This window comes from Nannospalax galili, unplaced genomic scaffold (genome assembly GCF_000622305.1).
Source record: "Nannospalax galili isolate Female #2095 unplaced genomic scaffold, S.galili_v1.0 scaffold312, whole genome shotgun sequence".
Taxonomy (NCBI): domain Eukaryota; kingdom Metazoa; phylum Chordata; class Mammalia; order Rodentia; family Spalacidae; genus Nannospalax; species Nannospalax galili.
In genome coordinates this window covers 480,479-502,538 of record NW_008335967.1, presented here as the reverse complement: position 1 = coordinate 502,538, position 22,060 = coordinate 480,479, and positions in this window count along the sequence as shown.

The window sequence follows — 22,060 nt, the reverse complement described above, 5'->3', positions numbered from 1 at the left end:
AGTGTCTTTCTAAATCTGACTTACTTCACTTAGCATTATGTCCTAGAGTTATAAGTGGTACTGTCCAAACTCTTTGGAGTCCAGAAGATCATGAATTAGTCCCAGATATCAGACACTGAGCTACAAGATTTTGGAACTATCCTGCTGGAGTTTGGTTTTGCTTAATTGTGATTGTTTTTATGCCCTGGTTCCTCCCCTTTGTTGTTAGAAAGTATATAGCATTTTTATTTTACAGGAACCCAGAGTAAAAGACTGTGGAATTTTTTAAGTGCTGAAAGTTTTAAAGACTGGGATTTTACAAGTTGTACTATATCTTATATTGTGATATTAACATGAGAGCTTATGGAAAGTTAATGTTATGATTTAAAGTGATTTGTTTTTGTGTCAAAGTTGATAAAGGGTAGATTGTGTTGGTTAGTTTTTGTAACCTTGACACACACCTAGCCACACCTGGGAAGAAGGAATCTCATCAGCTGAGGAAGTTTCTTCATCTATTTGGCCTGTGACTAAGTCTGTGAGGTGTTTTCTTAATTGCTAGTTGATATAAGAGGAAGCAGCCTGCTGTGGGCGGTACCATATCTAGACAGGTGGGTCTGGACTGTCTAAGAAAGGTAGCTGAAAAAGCCATAGGAAGCAAGCCAGTAAGCAGTTTTCTACCTTGGCTCTGCTTTAGTTACTCTGGGTTCCTGCCTTGAGTTCCTGCTTTGACCTCCCTCAATGAAAGAACTGTAACCTATTGTTGTGGAAAATCTTGTGACTGATTTTGCCTTTTGCCTTACATACCTATCATGCTGGAATACATTGCTTCCTGTTTAGAAACTGAAACATCATGCTAATAGGGCATCTGGCCCGCTAGATTTTAATAGGATACCAGTCTGCCATAATAAGGTATCCTACTTGCTGTGCTGTGATTGGACCACTATCCCTATATAAGCTTGTGCCTTCCTACAATAAAGCAGATCTGTGTCACTGAACCTGGTCTCCTGCGTCTGAACGTGGCGACGCTGGTGCAGACTCCTCACCAGCCCTGGGGTCCAGACTGGATGACTGATCGGAGGAACTAAGAGAACAGGAGAGCAGCCATAGCCAGAGGAGAGCAGCCACAGCTGGCGACCACAACTTATAAGCCAAATAACCTCTTTCCTCAACAAAGTTGATTTTGGTCATGGTGTTTATCACAACAGAGATGTGAGCTAGAGCAGGCCTCTAGTATCATCTGCTGTGACAAATGTCAAGATTATTTTTCTTAAAGCTAAATAATATTACATAGAGAGACAGACAGACATACACATACATACACATACACATACACACACACACTCACACACAATTCACTTTGTCCATTCATTTAGTGATGAAAAAATAGGTTGTTTTCCTGTCTTGGTTATTGTGAATGTGCCTGAACAAGCATGGCAGGGTAGACCTCTCTATGACAAGCTAATTTTCTCTCTAATATATAAGCAGGAGTAGAATTATCAGGTCATTTATAGTTCTATGAATGTTGAATATTACTTAAACTTGATTAAGATGACAAGAAAATCTAGACAGATGAACAGGTAAGGAAAATGTTATATATATTGTATACATGTACAATATCTTTCAGCCTTAAGAAAGATGAAAATTTTGCCATTTATGAAAGCAAGGATGGCAACAGTAACAACTTCAACTATAAGATGATTAAGTCGTGGAGGTCCAAAGCACAGTGTGGTGACTGTCGTGTATAATGCATTGTGTATTGAAAATTTCTGGAGCAGTGTCTATTGACAGTTATATATCAGGCACCCTGAATTCTCATAACAAGCCTTAAATCTCATAACAAGCCTTTCTGTCAGCACTAATCTCTCTCACATCTGCCTTGGGAAGCCATGACTCAGGATGAAGAAGGAGCACGGTTGCAGTTAGACTACCAGTGATGTCAGAGTTGGATTCCATCCAGGTCTGCCAGCCTACAAACTCCCACTTCTAAATATCCTCTTCAGGATTTGAGCAAACACTTTTTCTGTTTCAATTCAGTTTTTTAGGTGTGAATGTGAAAAGGCAGTTCTTTGATTTATTATGTGAGTGTTTTCTTCTCAGCTTAATTAAAGCTCCTTGGGAAGAGGGACTCTGGCCCTGTTTGTATGAAGCAGAGTTTTGTTGCTACTCTATAAACTCCTTAGATTTTTGTTGTCTAAGGCTTTTCTTTATTTTGTTACTGAATATTAATCAAAGTGGCATCTTATGGTCTAAGTAATTATGAAATGCCCTCTTCAACATGGGTTTTAGAGAAAGCTGAAAAAGCCCATGCATCCATACTGACTGTTTCTTTCTTTGCTTTTCACATTGTCATTGGACGTAAAGGGCATTGTGTGACCAAGCAGCCTTCCTTATATTAGTTTCAGAATAAGGACAGAATCAGAGATCTCTACTCACTACCTGTATGTCATTACATAAATTAAATGATAGCAAGAAAATAGAGTCTACTTTACTTTATTTGGAAGTAACCTATTTAGAATTTGTGAAGTGCTCCATACATAAATAACTCAGAGAAGCAAGTCACAAAGGACTTTTCAAATACTTTGAAAAATGGCTCTCTCTCTATATGACCCCAATGACTCCATATCTGTATTAAAATGTGCTTAGGGATCTAATGTTCCTAAGACCAGCGTCAAAGTCAAAATCCCATTTTGCAATGGATATAAATCTCCAAATTTGAAATAGCTTTTTAAAAATGTTTGGAGTTTTAATTTCATACTTGCCTAATTTTAATGTGGGTCAAGGAAATAGAATGGGAAAGGCAAATGATACTTAGAATAACAGTTCAGCTTCTACAGAAGAGCCAAAAGGTAGTATTAACAATATGCTTTGAACCCATACTCATAGAAGAGAAATAAGAATTTTATATAAAACTGCATTACTCTGAGGTTAAGTGCTATGTTGCTAATTGAACTTTACAACTCTTATTAATTACATGTCATTGACTCATCTTTTGGTTTCCTGCCTTTGCTTACCTGCCTCTACCAGAATTTTCTGTGCTGGCTTTAACATGTAGCGCCCTTTCTTCTTCAAGGTTCTTGTGCTTTTACCTTACCAGTGGAATCGCTGCCAAGGCTTGCCTGTCTTTGTGCCTCATCCTTTCTGTTCTTTAAATTGCAGTCTCTTTTCTCTGTCCCATCCAAGTCTCCTAGGGACGTTGAAGCTAATTTATAGTGATGCTTTTTTTGTGCCCAATTATTAGGAGTGTTAGGTGATAATAGTGAGTCCACAGCACAGTGAGGTAATTGAAGTCTCTGCCCTCTTATTTGCTTTTTATCCTCAATTTAATAATGCTAATTGACTTATAAAACTTGCTTGGTAAGAAAAGTGATTTCCAAGTAAATCAATTGCTCCATTATTTCACTGTAAGTTGCCTATACAAGTCTTGTCTTGGATTTCAAGGTGATTCTGCTTTTCAGTTAACAGGTGGTTGATCAGAAATTATATATGTTCATGCCTCAAGATAGTACCAGCAGCCCTTAGGATGCAGTTTCTATCAGCCTGGGATACATCAGGATAACAACTAGGATGCAGTTCTCTAAAGGAGGGATGCAGGTGGAGTTTATTGATTCTATGACAATTCATCTCTGCATGTAGACTTTGAGTGAGATGTGACTATTCATTGACACTCTCCTCTACAGTGGGACTGTGGGGACAAGCTGTGCTTCATAGGCACTGAGGCTGCTTTTTAAAAAAGAATAATTTTTTTATGTGTATGAGTGTTTTGTATCCATATAAGTAAGGGCACTTGAGCATGCAATGCCCATGGATGCCAGAAGAGGATGTTGGATCCCCTAGACCTGGTGTTACAGGTGGCTGTTAAGTACCATGTGGGTGCTGGGAACTGAATCCTGGTCCTCTGTAAGAGTAGCCAGTGCTCTGAGCTATCTCTCCAGTTCCAAAGCTGCTTAGTAAGATTGATTCTGGTGAAGGGCCTTCCATTTGTGTATATGGAACTTGAAATAACTGCTCTCTTAATTCTTACTCCCTACGTCCTTCTCCAGATCACAACTTCAGACAATTATTTGGATATATTATAGAAACAATTAGTGACTGGGTCTAGTGGCTCAGGTCTCTAATCCTATCTTTTCAGAGGGCTGAAGCAGGTGGATCACAAGTGTAAGTTCTGCTTGGGGCAACAAAGTAAGTTACAGGCCAGTGTGGGTAACTGTCTAAATTAAAAAGGTTAGTGATACAAGTTAGAAATAGAATGCTTATTTAACATGTATAAGGCTGTATGCTTATTTTCCAAGACTGAAAAAACAAAGAAAAAAAAAAGAAAAGACTCCTAAGAAAATAAAAGTAAAAGAAGCACAGCACTGGTGATTATTCTAGTCACTGTGCCCACACTGGCCACATGCACCCTGGCGCTTAAAATGGGGACTAAATGTAGAAGAGTGATGTTTTTAATCCTATGTTGGTGTCCCAAATAACTGCCCCTGTTTCTAAATCTGAAGTCCTAAAATATCTGTACCTCAAAAGACTAAACTGTCCCTTTATCAAGTTAGTTAACAGAGTTTGCAAGTGCTTTGGGGTCAGGCTGAGATCCTTAAACTACTTTGGCTTCTCAGGGCTCTTCAGCATTGTCACTGAAGCAGTCAACCAGGGGCCAGGATTCTCTATTTTTGGAGATAATCCCTCCTTTCAAAGTAGCTGATGAGTCTAATTGTTCTAAGTAGTGTCCTCCTGCCCACCGTTTGTACCTAGTTCCTAAGGTAGGGCTCTGTTAGAAATAATTGTCTCCCTGTTCCTTCAGGATGGACAGAAGTCCATCCTGTTTAGTGGCTTCTTGTCATCCTCTGACCCCCTCTGTAGCTTCCTCAGTTCTCATCCTGAGTCACTAAACATGCATCTCTGGTACTCTTTGTCTTACGGGGTAATTTCTTTGTAAAGTATGTGAGAAAGGGTAGCCTATTGAAACCACATAAAACCAGCATTTATTGTTGCATGTTACATTGTTTGTTAGCTAATCAGTATATCTATGATTAGGTACAATTACTGTAAAATCATTATTTCTTCTATAGGCCAAACCAGTACTCTTCAGTTTTCTGGAAAGATGAATTTCAAAAGCCAGAAGGAGTAGACTTATCTTGATTGACACTTTATCATTGGATGATCAGATAAAATTTTTCCTAATAATGTAATATTTGACGATTAATATTAAAACACCTTGTTTCTTATATTGTGGAAATAAGAATAATGATTCAATGTAACTGATATTTACTCATAGTTTTCTTCTCCTTATGTCCTGTTTCCTATACAGACACACATACATATCCAAAAGCAGTTATTAATTTATGTCAGGCTAAATGCCTGGTTATTTTTTGTGGTTTTTAAGATGCTGGTTCATGCTTAATAAATAGCATAATAGATTAGCATTAGAAATTCTGTGTGACTCATACATCTGCTACTTATTAGCAGCACAATGTTAGGCAAGTCATTAATTTCCTCACTTGAAAATAGGAGATATGAGCATTTTTCCTGTGTGATAGGACTGCTCATGCTCCGGGATGAGGGTTTTCTTTCTAGCCATGACTTTTATTCATGGCTTATCTGAGGGACTGAGCTATTAAAATGATGCAAATTTCAGTGTTTCCAAATTGTCATTGCTTGGGCATGGTGAAGACATGCCATCCCTTAATGAGGTGAAAAGTAAGTTGATTTGCCTTGAAGCTATGAAACAAATCCATAAAAGCCTGAGGGTTTTACTTAATTAGTAATTCTAGTCCAGAGCGTCATGCAAGTTTTGTGAAAGTCCAAGTTCTATAAAAGTCGCCAGTATCACTGAGGATTTAAAGAAAACATTTCTTTCTAGCACCATTCTTCTTTATCCTGGGCCCAGTGCCTCCTACAACAGCCTGTGTTCTAAGCTCATCCTGCCTGCTACACACCATGAAATGTTAGCCCCATTCAAACAACATTCTGAAGATTCTATATACTTGGACTTTCATGGAGTGCTGTGGGAAAATGGTAAAAAACATAGTTCCTGACATTAAGGGGTTCAAACTATAGTGGAAATAATGTGCAAGGTCATTATTTAGCAACCAACAAGTCCTAAGAGAGAGACGCATAGAATTCTGTTTAGTGTAGAAAGATGGTGGCTAACAGAGACAATACAGGATAGAATAGGGTGGGGAAATATAGGTGGCACTGGAAGCAGTCTCAAAATATAAGCAAACAGTGAACAGAGCTGGGAAGGTAGGCACTCTACATGTAGGGAGACAGAGGCAAGAGAGATAGGGAGTTTGGGAAACCATAGATAACCAAATAAGCTGGAGGGAGAATTTATGTGGGGACTGACTACAGGTGACCAGAGATGATCACAGAAAGGGAGCAATGAGATGACCACGGCCATTACCAGCCGTGGGTTTAGTTTTTGTCTTAAAGTTTATAAAACAAACCTAATTGGTGAGACTGTATACAGAAGTAATACAATTGGATTTCTCTTTTCTGAAGAGGGATCGTCCTAGCAACAGTGCGAGAGATGACAGCTACTGAAAGGAGTTTACTAGAGTTGGAGAAACCACTGCAGTGGTGCTGATAACAGATTCCAAGGGCCTACAGGATAAAAATCATGCATATAATAGATTTTATTTATCAAATAAATGAATAAAATCACTCTTTGAGATTCATGATCCTATGGGGGAAAAAAAGTTAAGATTTATTCTAGCTTTAAATGGATAGAGACAATGTATGATTCAACAAAGTTTAGCTTAGTGTTTTAATAAACAACATTACTAATCAATACTCCACCAGGGTCCTAAAATAGACACTATGGAGAAAGGCTAGTGTGTGTATGTGCATGTGTGCTTAAATACATTATTGTTTCATTTATATTTTGTGTGTGGCATCATATGTGTACATGGAGGTCAGCAGACAACTTGTGGGAGTTGGATCTGTTTCCACCATGTGAGTTCAGAGGACTAAAGACAGGTTATCAGGCTTGGCAGCAAGTGCTTTTACCTGCTGAACCATCTTACTGGCCTTGTGTTCATGTTTGTAATCATGTATATGATGTATATATGTTTGCATGTATGCATCCTAAGCGATGGGGGAAGATGGAGGAATAGGAAATTTGGTCAGTTAGAATGTGAACCTAGGGGTGGGAGAGATGGCTCAGCAGTTAAGAACACTGGCTGTTCTTGGAGAAGACCCAGGTTCGAATCCCAGCACCCACATGGCAGCTAACAACTGTCCGTAACTCCAGTTCCAGGGGTTCCAAAAGCCTCTTCTGTCCTCCGTGGGCACTGCACGACACGGGTGCATTTACATGCAGGCAATACATGCATACACATAAAATAAAAATAATAAATAAAATATTTTTAAAAAGAATGTGAACCTAGGCAAGCTTTATATTAATTATCAAAGTTCACAGGGCAAGGAGTATATTGATAAAGGAGGTGATCAGTTAAGTGGGACTTTCCATCCTAAGGCATCTATTGATAACAAATATTGTGCTCATAACTGAAGCCAAGTAATGTACTAAAAACATAATTTCAGTGATTTATTTTTTCTGTATAGAAAGGTATGCAGAGATTTTACCACAAGTATAGAAGAATTTACATGACATTGCCTAAAAATAATTGCAGATGAAATTACATGGGTAGACCAGTATAGCTGGTCTTTTGCTTATAGTTTATGAGAAACGAGCTTATTTTCATCACACTTCAATGGATCCTTCCTAAATATTATACTTCATCGCATTTCTAATGAATGAATATCTAATTTTCATTTGTCTTTCCCCAGCAGGATTTAAAATTTGTTTAGACTTGGAGCGGGACTGATGATAAAGTAGACTTTAAAGTCTTGAAAACTTAGAAAATAGAAGACAGAAGATTGAGAGATCTAAGTGTGATTTATAAAGGGAGACAAAAGGTAGAGTGGAAATTAAAATTCTTCCAAGTTGTAGTATATGATTTAAATAGAGTGCAATTTCCATGAACCAGAGAGAAAAATCAATATAACAAGAGTTGGAAGTGTAAAAAAATGCTTACCAAGCATGCATGCCCTCCATTACCCTGACCTTCTCCTTTCTCAGGTTGAAAAACTGATGGGGGGTCATGAAGGAACAGTGATTTCTCCCAGGAAAATGCTATGAGAATTAAGAGCTGCTTAATAGTTTGCACTAATAGATTGCTGTACATAAGACTTCAATATCCTCAGGCTTTGTAAATGAAAGGAAATTTTAATATCAGCCTAAGGGATTTTTTTTCAGTCAAATTTTGAATTTTAGAACATGTGGAATTCAATATGTATGGATTCAATAAAAGCGCATGCCACAGCATTTTGAATAGAAAGAAGCAAAAAGAAACAATGTTTCCATGTCAGGAAGTCTTCTGATTTGTAGTTCATTAAAATTATATTGCATTTGGCTATAGTGCTACATGCATTTATCTCTAAACATTGTATTAGAAGAGATATTTCTCTATTCCATTTTCTAATATAAGGTTTACTGTAAAGGCTTTAAAGAGTTAAAAATTAAACTTGTGACAATTTCTTTGCTAAGGCAAGTATTTCTTTCTTTTGAATCCCTATAACTTATATAACTATAAAGTAATACCTTGAAACTTCTCATTATTGCATAAATAATCTTGCTAATAGAAGAGGAACCTTTAATTCTGAAATTACGCAAGGACTATTTTAAGAACACTTGGGAAGATTGTTTCCTGGAGTGCCTGACAGTTTTCTTCAGAACTATGGCTTTGTGGAGAAAGCAGTAATTGTTAAACCTTTCTGCATGAAGCATACACTTTTTCAAATGTGCCCTGCAAAGGTATATTTTAAGAAAGATTTCAATTTGGTTGCATAATTTCAGCCTTTGCTGGGCCTGTGGTGTTGATAACATTGAAAAATAACTTGGTGTGCTGTTTGTTCTCCCACTGCTAAGATTTCATCACTGACTGCTAGTTTGCTAGAGATTATAGCTGCTAAAATGCTCTCCTGATTAATGTGCTAATTAATTAATGCAGCTGCTAAATTGTGATGTTGATTAAAATGCACCACACGGAGAATACTGGAAAACCTCCTTAAATTAGTCAATCATTGCAGGTGCATCACAACCCTAGGAGATGCTCAGATGCTGGGCAGAATGCGCAGATCTCTTGCTGCTTACTGGAGCAAATGGCAAATCTCTTAGTGAAGTCCCTACTTCCTTCATTTTAATCCTAAAATGGGCTTCATGGTCAGAACTCTCAGATGCAGCAGAACTATGACAATCTTGGGTTTTAATATTTTCACTAGCAGATTAGTTTTCTCTAGCAATGCATTAAACTTTAGAAAATAATAGTGCCCCTTATGTACATTGAGTTAAACCTCAAGTTCAGACTCTGCTTTGTTGGATTTTTATTTCCAAGTAATTCCAACTGTAGTATTATTTAGCTAAGATTCTGATTCTCAAGGTAAGCTTTTGTCTAATAGAAACCAGTAGTCATTAATCACATATGATACTGTTTAAGTAAAAATAAAAGATATTTTATACTCTTTAAGTTCTTAATCTTATAATTTTGGGAGTAAGGAATATAGCATGCTAGTATTGGTTGTTGTCAGGTAGCAAATGAATAAATACCAGGTCAATAGGATAGACACTAAGAAATTCAGGAATACAGAGGGATAATAAGGAACTTCTAGATGTAGAAATATCTTCTTCAACCTGGCATAGACTTGGAATGATGGAAAGATTTAGATTGATGGATTGCTCATTGTTTAGCATGGAGAAATCTTATAAATAAACATTTAAGTACCTGAGTGGGAACACTTGAAAGTGAAGTTTAGTTAAGTAAATAAAGCTGAGACTAAATAGATGAAACCAAAGGAGGCATCAGAGGGCCATGTTGACAAGTTAACACAGACCAGGACCAGTGTAGGACTGCTCTTGAATGCTGTGCAAGAAACAGGCCGAAGAGCCACTGATCCTTTGTACAAAGAGAGTAACTTAAGAGTAGCAATCTTTCTCAAATAATACACTTAAATTGGGACCAGATAAGATTTCCTATGAGCCAATGTATATTACTTGTGATATAGAAAACAGTTAATTCAGAAGCCCAAAGTAAGTAAAGAAGGTGCATTAATGTTGTGATAAAACACCTTGGAGAAGCACCTTAAAAGAGAAAAGGTTGACCCATGCTGGGTAAAGGCTTTCCAGTGCACATACCCTCAGGTTATACATATTCCTCAGCAACCCCTCAGTTATCTCAAAGCCTTTGAGAGGGAACTGACACTGATTCTAACCACTCCAACAGCTATCAAAATACCTGAAAGCAAATCCTGAATCCATCATTCCAGAGTCCAGGCTTGGAAGACAAAAGAAAAATGAGGAAGAACCCAATAGAGGGATGCTTTTGGAAGCCCTTGTCAAGAAATTCCAATGGAATCTTGTTGTGTCCAGAGAACGAATCCCCAAGAATTACCATGTAATACAGAGAGCATGCAAGAACAAAGAGTCTTTATTTGGGTTTAAGCTCGGACTTTCAGACCAAACTAACGTGGTAGGTTCGTCTGAGAGCCCTGATTGCAGGGGGAGGGAGCTTTTCATAGGTTTCAGACAAAGGGAGGAGGGGAATGGCAGAGTTTTTGGTCCAAAGAGCCCGCAAGCACCAACATACTTTTGAATTGATTGGTTACAGTCTTGGAGGCCTCTCATTGGTGGGTGCTGCCCTCAGGGCTGTGGAATGTGCTGACTGTTATCTTCAGGGCTAGAGGACCCTGTTTATTCCTTATAAGGCCTCAACCCTGCCCAGGCCCCCTGGACATGCCAGGCTTGCCTAGTCTATGTCTACAAGACATCACAAAATGGAGGAATCAGCAGTCAAAATGGAGATGATGCAGTTTGTCCCTCTGGTTCCCTCAAGTCAAGCGATTTACAGAAGCGAAAAGAGCAGTTAGTCCTAAATAGGGGCAGGGGCCTAGAGAGTCCAGGAGAGGGGGCCAAGGAGGAGGGTTCCACATTTCCCCCTCTCCTTGAAACTTGGAGGCCCCAATCATGGGGCTTCTTGGAGTTCAATGGCATCCCGGCTTAGGGGCTGGTATTGTGATCTCATGACCATTATTTGGATTGCCCCAATCGGTCCTTCATGAACTGTACTAACCTGTTTAAGATACAGGGTCTGAGGTTTAAGAGTAGGATCAAAATGAAGAGGGGGCCTATCAAGGTGGACACTAAGGTGGTCAGCCAGGGAGATGCATTGAACCAAGACTTGAACCACCCCTGTTGAGCCTCTCACTCTCTTTTTCTCTTAGCTAATCCTTCTCTTACCTTAGCCATAGTATCTTTGACTACCCCTGAATGATCGACATAAAAGCAACATTCCTCTCCCAGGGCTACACATAGCCCCCCGCCCCCATTGCAGGAAGATCAGATCTAATCCCTGTCGATTTTGCAATACCACTTCTGCTCTGGAGGACAGGGATTCTTGTAAATGAGAAATTGCATTTTCAAGCCTTTCTATATCTACATCTATTGCAGCCCTCAAGCTTGAGTACTGTCAATGTTGGGTGGCTAGTGAGGCCGCGCCTGTCCCAGCCCCAATGAGGCTGATTCTAAGAATCATACTTAGAGTAAGGGCCGTGGTGGTGATTGGTTCCCTGACAACCCGGGATCGAGTTCTGTTAATCTGTCCCAGTAGTTCATCATTAGTATGGTATAGCAGTCTGGGAACTAACTGGACTAGGATACAGTAGTCTCATGTCTGATTAAAAACTTCCATATGCACGTAAGGGGTCAGGCCAAAGGAGCAAGTCCACCATGCATCAGGCTTGGGGACCAAGTAACTGGTTAGGCATAACTCAATGCTCTGAGTGACATTGGATAGTTTCTGGTAATCGATTGGGATCTGTCTTAGAGCTCCAATGACAGGTGTTGTAGTCATCAGAAAAGTTATATGTCCCCAAGACCACTATGCCATCATAATAAGGTGGGCCAGTATCATAACATAACCAACAAGAGGCCATCATGTCTGGCTTTGTAGCATTCAGTACCAGATATGATTGCTCCAGCAGAGTGAGGAGAGGGTTTACCTCCGGTTTCTCAAAAGGGGCCAGTACCTTAGTATTTTGAACTTTAGCTCCTCTGGAGGTGGGGGTCCCAGGGCCTATGGGAGAAATTGTGGCCACCTCTGGGGTGACAGGCATCTTTGGGGTGGTTTGTGCCCATGGTGTAGGGGCAAGGACTTTGTTTGGTCTAATCTTAACTGTGGGTTTGGGGAGTAATCTGATTACTCGACGGATCCTGAAAACTGATCCCAAGCTCTCAGACTTCAACTGAATGACCCAAGTATAATCCATCTCCCAATTGGGGGCCTCCCTTCCTTGGTCTGTGAAACTTATTTTAATAGGATTACAGTTAGGATAGCACTTATTCCTTTGGGTCCATGCGAGGATGTTATGGACAGTGGCGAGCATGACTGCTGGATGGCCAATGCGTGTTAGTGTGATAAAATTATCTTTAACAGGGGGTGTCCAATCTATGAACCCTGTACTCAGGCAATCCCATGACTTGCAATAAAAGTTATAAGGTGTCCCACATTTTCTTTCTCCCCCTTTTTGCCTGCAGGCCTCGGGGCAAACATAAAAACTTAAACATAAAAACTTTGGGTGGAGTCTGTGGGACCTATACCAGCAATCAATTTTGAAAGGTCCAGGAACTACTTTGGGTATCTGGGCCAGGACCCTCATAGAGTTAACATCTATAAGTTGCCAGGTTGAATTAAAGGGCTGGTGGGGGTTGGCACCACAAACACTTATAACAATTAGTATAGTAATAATTAAGAATGGCTTAGTCTTAACTTGAGAGGATTGTCTGCATTTCAGTGAACTTTCCATGCCTTGAGTCCTGGTGCTGGGGCCTGACGGTTCTCCAGGTCATCGGGGTGTGGATCAGCTCTCTGGACGTGAATGTGATGTATCCAGGTAGTGATTCTGTCTACCTTGACGGCCATGGGTGTAGTCAGGAGCACCACATGGGGGCCCTTCCAGCAGGGCTTGAGCGTTTCATGGTGGTGCCGGTGGACATAGACCCAATCACCTGGCTGATAATTGTGCAGAGTGGGAGGAGGTGCTGTCTCATAGATAGCTCTCAGTTGGGGCCACACATCCTTATGTGCATGAGCCACTGCTTCTAAGGAATTAAGCAACTGATGGTTATCAAATTCAGCAATTAGTTCAGCTCTTAAATTGGGGAGAATAGGAGGGGGTCTTCCAAACATGATTTCATAGGAGGTTACCCCTAGCAGATAGGGTGAGTTCCTTACCCTATACAGGACGAAGGGAAGGAGAGCCGCTCAGTCCCTGCCAGTCTCCATGGTTAATTTGGTAAGGGTCTCTTTTAGAGTTCTATTCATCCCCTCTACCTGTCCTGAGCTCTGGGGCCTGTATGCACAATGTAATTTCCATCTTTCCTCCAATATCCTAGCTAATTCCTGGGTTACCTGTGAAGCAAAGGCTGGCCCGTTGTCAGAGCTCAGAAGGGCTGGGATGCCATACCTGGGTAAAATGTCCTCCAGCAATTTCTTGGCCACCACCTGAGTGGTCTCATGCTTGGTGGGGAAGGTTTCAGTCCATCCTGAAAAAGTGTCTACCAGAACTAGCAGATATTTGTAACCATACTTGACTGGCTTAATTTCTGTAAAGTCTATCTCCCAGTGGGCCCCTGTTCTAGAGCCCCTCATTCGAGCCCCTTGTTCCTTAGGATGATTCTCAGCATTGGTCAGCTTGCAACTAAGACATGTAGAAGTGACTGCATCAACAAGTGGGTGGAGATTCAGGACTTTTAAATGAGCATTTCTTAAAAGATCAGCTGTTGTCCTGGTGCCCAGATGAGTGGTTCAGTGGATATATGTGAGGAGGTCCTTGGCTAAGTCGTTTGGCAGAATAATTTTACAGTCTCCTGTATGCCACCAAGCATCGATCTTTTGGGTCATGGGGAGTCTGCGTATCAGCTTCATATCCTCTTGGGAGTAATGAGGCTGATCAGGTAGGATGGGGGCATGGGTAGGGCCTGGCAGTTGGATTGGCAAAATCTGGAAAGCCTCCAAAGCTACTTCTTTGGTAACTCAGGCTGCCTTCTGATTTCCTCGAGCTATGGGCATGTTGGCTTTCTGGTGCCTGGGGCAGTGAATAATAGCCAGTTTCTTAGGTAGCCATAGAGCCACCAGCAGGTCCAGAATTTCTCGTTTATTTTTAATAGTTTTTCCTTCCGCCGTGAGCAGTCCCCTTTCCTGGTAGATGGCTCCATGCACATGTGCCATAGCAAAGGCATATTGGTTGTCCATGTACATGTTCAGCTGCCTGTCCTTTCCAAGCCTAAGAGCCTCTGCCCATCCTTCATGAAAGCGCTACTGTCAGTGAACCAAGTAGCTTCTGCATTGGAGAGTGGCCGATTGGTCAGGTCGTTTCTGGACCCATGTACCAGGCTCAGGATCCCCGCACAATCATGCAGGGGCACATCCAAGTTGGGGTCAGGCAGCAGGGTGGCTGGGTTAAAGGCGGTGCTTGGGAGGAACTGAATTCTTGGAGGGTTAAGAAGTAAGCTCTGATAATGGGTTATTCAGGCCTTGCTTAACCAGCGGTCCAGTGGCTGCTTAAGAACTCCCTCAATAGCATGAGGAGTGGTGATGTGCAGTTCTTGCCCTAATGTCAATTTATCCATATCCTTGACTAGAAGGGTAGTAGTAGCTATAATCCGCAGACAGGGTAGCCATACTGCGGCTACTGGATCAAGTTTCTTAGACAAGTATGACACTGGTCTATTCCAGGGTCCTAACATTTGAGTCAGGACTCCTTTGGCTATTCCTTTCTTTTCATCTATGTAGAGGTGGAAAGGCTTGGTGACATCGGGAAGCCCCAAGGCCAGGGCCGTCAGGAGGGCTTGCTTAATTTTATTAAAGGCCCTTTCTCTTTCCCCCATCCAAACAAAAGTCTCATTCTCTTTTGTAGCCTCATAGAGAGGCTTAGCCAATTCAGCAAACCCCGGGATCAGCAAAACCCTGATGATCCCAGAAACTCCCTCACTGCTCTCCGGGAGTTGGGGACTGGAATTTTCAACACTGTTTCTTTCCTGGCATCTGTGAGCCATCTTTGTCCTTCCTTTAGAATGTACCCTAGATAAATCACTTCTCAACAACACATTTGTGCCTTCTTAGCAGATACCCTATATCCTAGCCTGCCCAGAGTCACCAACAAATCCCTAGTTCCTTGCTGAAATAGTAGAGCGTCATCAGCAGCTATCAGGATGTCATCTACATACTGCAATAGGGTGAGCTGGGGTGTTCCAGCCTGTACTCACCCAAATCTTCATGAAGTGCCTCATTGAAGAGAGTGGGTGTTTGAATCCCTGAGGCAGGCAAGTCCATGTCAGTTGTCCTTTGAAACCGACCTCCAGATCTTGCCATTCGAAGGCAAAGAATGGCTGGCTGTCCTTGGCTAAGGGCAGTTAAATAAGGTGTCCTTTAAACCTAGTACAGTGTACCAGCTCCTGGAGGGTGGCAAGGAGCTCAGGAGGGTATAGGGATTGGGCACCATGGAATGGATATCCATGACTCACTTGCCCAGATGAGTGGTTCGGTGGATAGATGTGAGGAGGTCTTTGGCTAAGTCGTTTGGCAGAATAATTCTACAGTCTCCTGTATGCCACCAAGCATCGATCTTTTGGGTCATGGGGAGTCTGTGTATCAGCTTCATATCCTCTTGGGAGTAATGAGGCTGATCAGGTAGGATCGAGGGGCAGGGTCTGGCAGTTGGATTGGCAAAATCTGGAAAGCCTCCAAAGCTACTTCTTTGGCAACCCAGTCTGCCCTCTGATTTCCTCAAGCTATAGGCATGTTGACTTTCTGGTGCCTAGGGCAGTGGATAATAGCCAGTTTCTTAGGTAGCCATAGAGCTGCCAACAGGTCCAGAATTTCCTGTTTATTTTTAATGGCTTTTCCTTCTGCTGTGAGCAGGTCCCTTTATCTATTAAATGAACCCCATTAGGTGAAAAATGGATGTGGGCTTCAATTTTGGTAAGCAGGTCTCTACCTAAGAGTGGGTGGGGCAATCTGGCATCACTAGGAAGGAGTGGGACACCCGGCCCATGCCTAGGTCCACTTTCCTTCGGGTGGTCCATGAATATTGGTTTATGCCAGTCGCTCCCTGTACCCAGGACTTTTTGTTTGGTAATTTGCCTTGAGTCTCTGTTAACACTGAATCTTGAGCATCTGTGTCTACATGGAAAGTCATGGGTGTCCTCTCCACTCTGAGAGTTACCCTGGGCTCGGGGAGGGGATCCAAACCCTATCCTCCCTATTTGCTCCATTCCCCAAGCTTCAGGACTTGTATTCCTTCATGGACCTGCTCCTGTCTGGCCGGTCTTTCTGGACATTCTTTTCTCCAATGGCCCGTTTTCTTACAATAGGTGCATTGGTTTCTCAGAATCTTTGGTCACCCTTCTGGGCATTTCCTACCTTGTTCAGCAGATAGGCGTCACAGCTGGCATTCCCTTTCACCCGGGGACCTGGTCGACTTTGCCAGGAGAATCTTGGCAAAGTCGCGGGTCTGCTTGGCACTGGCAGAGGCGGTGACCTGGGCCTGTTTGTCTTCAGGACTCTCTCGGTGATTGTAAACTTTCTCAGCCACTGACAGAAGTTCTGGCAAGGTTTTATTAGCCAGTCTGTCCAATTTCTGCAATTTGCATCTAATATCGGGTTCTGACTGGTTCATGAATGCCAGCCTCACTGCATTCTTATTCTCGGGTGCTTCCAGGTCCATTGGGGTATAAGTATGGAATGCCTCAAGGATCCTTTCTAGGAATGCTGCAGGCGATTCTGCCCTCCCTTGCTGCACATTACTAATCTTGGCCAAATTGTTCAGTCGCCTTGTGGCCGCCTGGAAACCCCCCATTAGAGTCTGGCAGTAGACCTGGAGCCTCTCCTTACCTTCAGCCACATTGAAGTCCCAATGAGGGGTAAGGCTTCATCAATCAGGGCCTGATTGGTGGTGGCATTCCCATCCACCCCAGGGACCAGCTTGCGGGCTTCAACCTGGATCCAGTCTCTTTCTTCAGTGGTGAACAGGACCTGCAAAAGCTGCTGAATATCATCCCAAGTGGGCTGGTGGGTGAACAAAATAGATTCTAGCAAATCAGTTAGACCTTGAGGCTTTTCAGAAAATTTAGCTATCTGTAACTTCCAATTGTAAGGGTCGCTAGTTGCAAATGGCCAATACTGCATCTGCTGGTCCCCTGCTTCAGTGAGGGGCCCCATGGCCTGGAGAGGGAGGACAGTAGAGTCTGCCACCAGCCATGGCTGCCCCCTTTTGACTCTCCTCCATGTCTGGGGAGGGTGTCCTTCTGCCTCCCAGGATGGGGCTGCCTCTACCTTCCCCGGAATGTCCTGAGGTTCTACTTGTGGAACAGGCCGATAGGGAGGTGGCTGAAGCAGGAGTTCTTCCCCTGTGCCTCCTTGCAAGACGGGGAAGATGGGGGCGGAGGGTTTAGTTTCATTTCTCTGCCACTCATCCTCACATAAGGTGAGGACAGTCAGCTTTGAGCCAGTGGGGGGAGGAGGAAAGAATGGCTTTAACCATTTTGGAGGCTCCTCCACCATAACCTGCCAAGTTGTGATGTAAGGGACCTGATCAGGGTGGCCTGGACGGCCATAAATTATACTCTGTAGTCTGTAGATGGTAGGCAGGTCAAACATTCCCTCTTCAGGCTAGCCGGATCCAAAAGTTGGCCATTCATTCCTGCAAAACACGAAGAGCTTCCCTTTCTTTACTCCTAACCCCAGGCTATCAGCCTGGGCTTTGAACTCCGAGAAGTGATCCTGAAAAAGGCTGAGAGGAGTTACTTGGTTCTGTCCCATTTCTTCCAACACAGTAAGAGTCACGAACACAACAAAAAGCACAAACACACAGAAAAATAACACACGCTTAACTGGCGCCTTAAACTGAAAATAGGACGATGGCCTCTCGCCTCCTGGCGGGTGCGACCTGCTCCATCCTTCCAAGTCTACCAAGGAAATCCAATCCCTATTAGGTGGGTCCGGGATGTCTCCCCAGTCCCACGGCCTGGGGCCTTCCAGTGCGTCTGTATAGACCTTGACCATGCAATCTTGAAACTGGACCCCCAAACCAAACCAGAAGCATGCAGGAATGAAAGACACAAAGACAAGAGACACTCACCGATTGGATCAAGTAGACTCTGCACTCTGGGGTCCAGTGGGGGGGGTCTTGGGGATCCTGGACAAGCCCCCAAATGTTGTGCCTGGAGAACGGATCTCCAAGAATTACCATGAAGTCCAGAGAGCATGCAAGAACAGAGTCTTTATTCGGGCTTAAGCTTGGACTCTCAGACCAAACTAACATCGTAGGTTCATCTGAGAGCCCTGATTGCAGGGGGAGGGAGCTTTTCATAGGTTTCAGATAAAGGGAGGAGGGGAATGGCAGAGTTATATTTTGATTGGTCCAAAGAGCCTGCATGCGCCAACATACTTTTGAATTGATTGGTTACAGTCTTGGAGGCCTCTCATTGGTGGGTGCTGCCCTCAGGGCTGTGGAATGTGCTGACTGTTATCTTAAGGGCTAAAGCACCTTGTTTATTCTTTATAAGGCCTCAACCCTGCCCGGGCCCCCTGGACATGCCTGGGCTTGCCTAATCTATGTCCATGAGACATCACAAAAATGGAGGAATCAGCAGTCAAAATGGAGACAGTGCAGTTTGTTCCTCTGGTTCCCTCAAGCCAAGCGATTTACAGAAGCAAAAAGAGAAATTAGTCCTAAATAGGGGCAGGGGTCTAGGGAGTCTAGGGGAGGGGGCCAAGGAGGAGGGTTCCACACTCTCATATGAACATTTGAAAATTGCCGTGTTCTTTTCTCTAGTTCCCTGTCTAGAACTTGTAATGCTAATTACTCTTGCCTTTACTTCTCTTTCATATCTCCTAGTCATGATTCAAGGACTTTCTTTTCCCCTTAGAGATAAGAGTTATACAATTAGGAAGTCTTTTAGATAGACCCACTGAAGAGGTACTCCAATTGCCTCACCCTGTGTCCCTGTTCAGCATGGAAGAAGCCAGAGTGATCTGCTTCCTGATTCCCTATCAGCAATTTGGATAACTTCGACTGAGCACTAAGATAAAAATATTTCTGAAACAGCATTGCTTCACACTTAAATTAAGTAACTACAAACTGTTTTTCAGAGCTTGAACAACAGATCAATGCACTTAGCCTCAAATAAGAGAATATTGTTTATTTCCCCTAATCTAAACATAAGTTGATGTCATTTTAACATTTTTTGAATTAAAAAGATAGATCCCTGTTTGTTTAAAAAAAAAGTGAGAGAGAGAAGAAAGAGTACATGAAGTTATCAGAAAAAAAGTGATGGAGAGATATGGGAGGAGTTGGAGGGGAGGGAGTGGGCATGGATTTGATCAAAACACCTTATATGCATGTATAAAATTCTCAATAAATTATTTTTTTAAATGTTTTAAACTAGAGGGGGGGGATTATTCTGGCTTATGATTTTAGTGCATGCATAACTCCATTGTTCCTGGGCATGCGATTTGGTAGAGCATCATGGTCTCAAGGCATGTTAAAGCAGAGATGTTCATTTCATTGTGGCCAGGAGGAGAGAGTGATGAAGGAAGGGCACCAAGATCAAATTCTGCCCTTTAAAGGCATGCTCTGGGTGACTTTCTTCCTCAGGCAAGGTAGTCTACTCACATTTCCACTGCTTCCCAATAATGCCAGTCAGTGGATTGGTCCACTGATTAGATCAGAGACCTAGTTATGGACTGAATCTGGACTGTCTCCCATGTACTCCTGCTTTGAATTCTCTGTTTTGAAGGCTGTGGAGCATTTAGGAAGTAGGATCCTGGCAGGAGGAAGAAGGTCTCTAGAATCAGGCCTTTGAAGGTTGTTTCTGATTTTGGTTTGTTTTTTCTGTTTCCTGGTCCAGAAACATAAGTCCCCTCTGCCATGCACTGAGGCATTCCTGTCACCATGCATTTACTGCCAAGATGGACTAAAGTCTGAAACCATGAGCAAAAATAATCCTTTCCTCCCTTGTTTCTCTCAGCAATACAAAAGCAACTAATACAACTCCCACCAGACAATTAGTTTGCAAACCTTACCAGCACCAATCCTTTAGCATATGAGACTTTGGAGACGGGGCACACATTATTTCCACCATGACTGAAGGTCTCTCTGGCAATATACCAGGAAGACCACTGGGAAAATGAGAGCAGGGGCTGTTGTGGTTAACAGAGAATCACAGCCCTTGTCTAATCATGGGGAATTATGTATAAATTATACAGAGAATTCCTGTGGAAGGATGGTCCCTTGAACCACTGTGTGAACCTAGTAACTGCCTTCAGTTCAAGTCCCAATATGGGTTGAATTTTGTCTTCCAAAAAGATATATTTAAATCCTTTAGGCTTGTGAGTGACTTCCTTTAGAAATAGGCATTTTGAAAATGACATCAAGTTTAGATCACTTCATTTACAAGCAGAGACACACAGAGAAAAGTGCTGATGGAGTGTTGTATAACTATTTCTTCTAATTGAAGCATCTCCTCCTGGAGGTGTTACAGTGGAAATACATGTTAAAGTTAAAAGAGAAACTAGGGTTAAAATGGTGGGGTTGGAGCATTCGGGACAATAAATCTCTGTAAGAGATTGCCAAGATGACCAGAGAAGAAGGACAGAACTCTGTGAGAACAAAGCCAGTGTCAACAGGCTCCAACTGGCTCACAGGAAGCAGCATCACTTCCTCCAGGAGCATCCGCAAGGCACTATTGTTCTTTCACATATTCTATTTGCAACAGACAAAGGTAAGGACAGCTTCTGAAAATCCTTAACTTATTCTAGGAGTGAGACCACCCCAGACCACCCCAGACCGCCCTGTAGACAATGAGCTAATTGAGGTAACCAAGAATAATAGCAGCTCTGTCTTGGTAGGCAGTAAGACAAGGGTCCATGACATACTGCAAACTGGTCACAGAAATAAGAGAACAAAAGAACATAGTTTAATTAATGGCTAGCAGACCCAGCCAAGGTAGGGGCTGGTAAATCAAGCAAAGGCCATAAAAGTAAAAGCAGCAGTGACCACAACACATGGCCAGTCCCCTGATTGGGTGAAGAGTGTATAATCATCTCCCTGGTTGGGTCAAGGGGACATGCACAGAGCCCATGAGCCTCCATTGGCTTGACTTACTATATGCCCAAAGAATCATCCAACCTCAATAGAGATCATCTCGGTCTCTTGGGGCCACCTTCCACTCTGGGGTGTCTTCCTTACTCTCCTTAACAGAACTTTTTTTATTTTCCTCACTGCTTTGTCTGTGTTTTTATTTCTCCTTGGTGTGACATTAAACTTGAGATCTAATGACTCAGGACAGCTTTGGTGATTGTTTGACCATCTGGCAATTTAGTCTCCTGGATTAAGCCCATCTGAGGGGAGAGAGACTCACTTGCCTCTAAAGATCTGTATCAGAAGGGTAAGAGAGGCTCTTCAAACTTGGGAAGTAAATGAAAATTACAAAACCCAAGGAGTAAACAAACCTTACAAGGCTCAGGAAACTCCTGAAAGTTACAAGATTTATAAGGTCCTTCACCAAGGTTGTATAATGGTAACTGTTACTGGGGAGAGGAAACTCTCTCACTGACTGAGTTGCTGCCAAGTTGTGTAGGAAGATCCAGGGATGCAAACTTCATGAGCCATCACTCATGCAAGAGTGGGCATTTCAGAGATGCAGTTACTTTTCAGTCTCCCATTCCCCTCACAAATAACCCTCATCCATATACTTGTAAGTAAGCCCAATAAACTCACTGGTTCACTAATGTATAAAAGTGTTTATTTAGTCTGTTGTCAGTGTCCTGTCTGAAGTGAATAGATGTTTGCTTATGTATCCACTGAAAAGTCACACAGGGTAGAAGCAGAGACTGGAGTTATGCATATGTAAACTCAGGTATACCAAAGGTTGCTAGCAAGTTTCAGAAGGTGAGAGAGCCAAGGAAGAATTCTCCCTTACAGGTTTCAGGGGAGCATGAGCCTGACAACACTTGATTTCCAACTTCTAGAA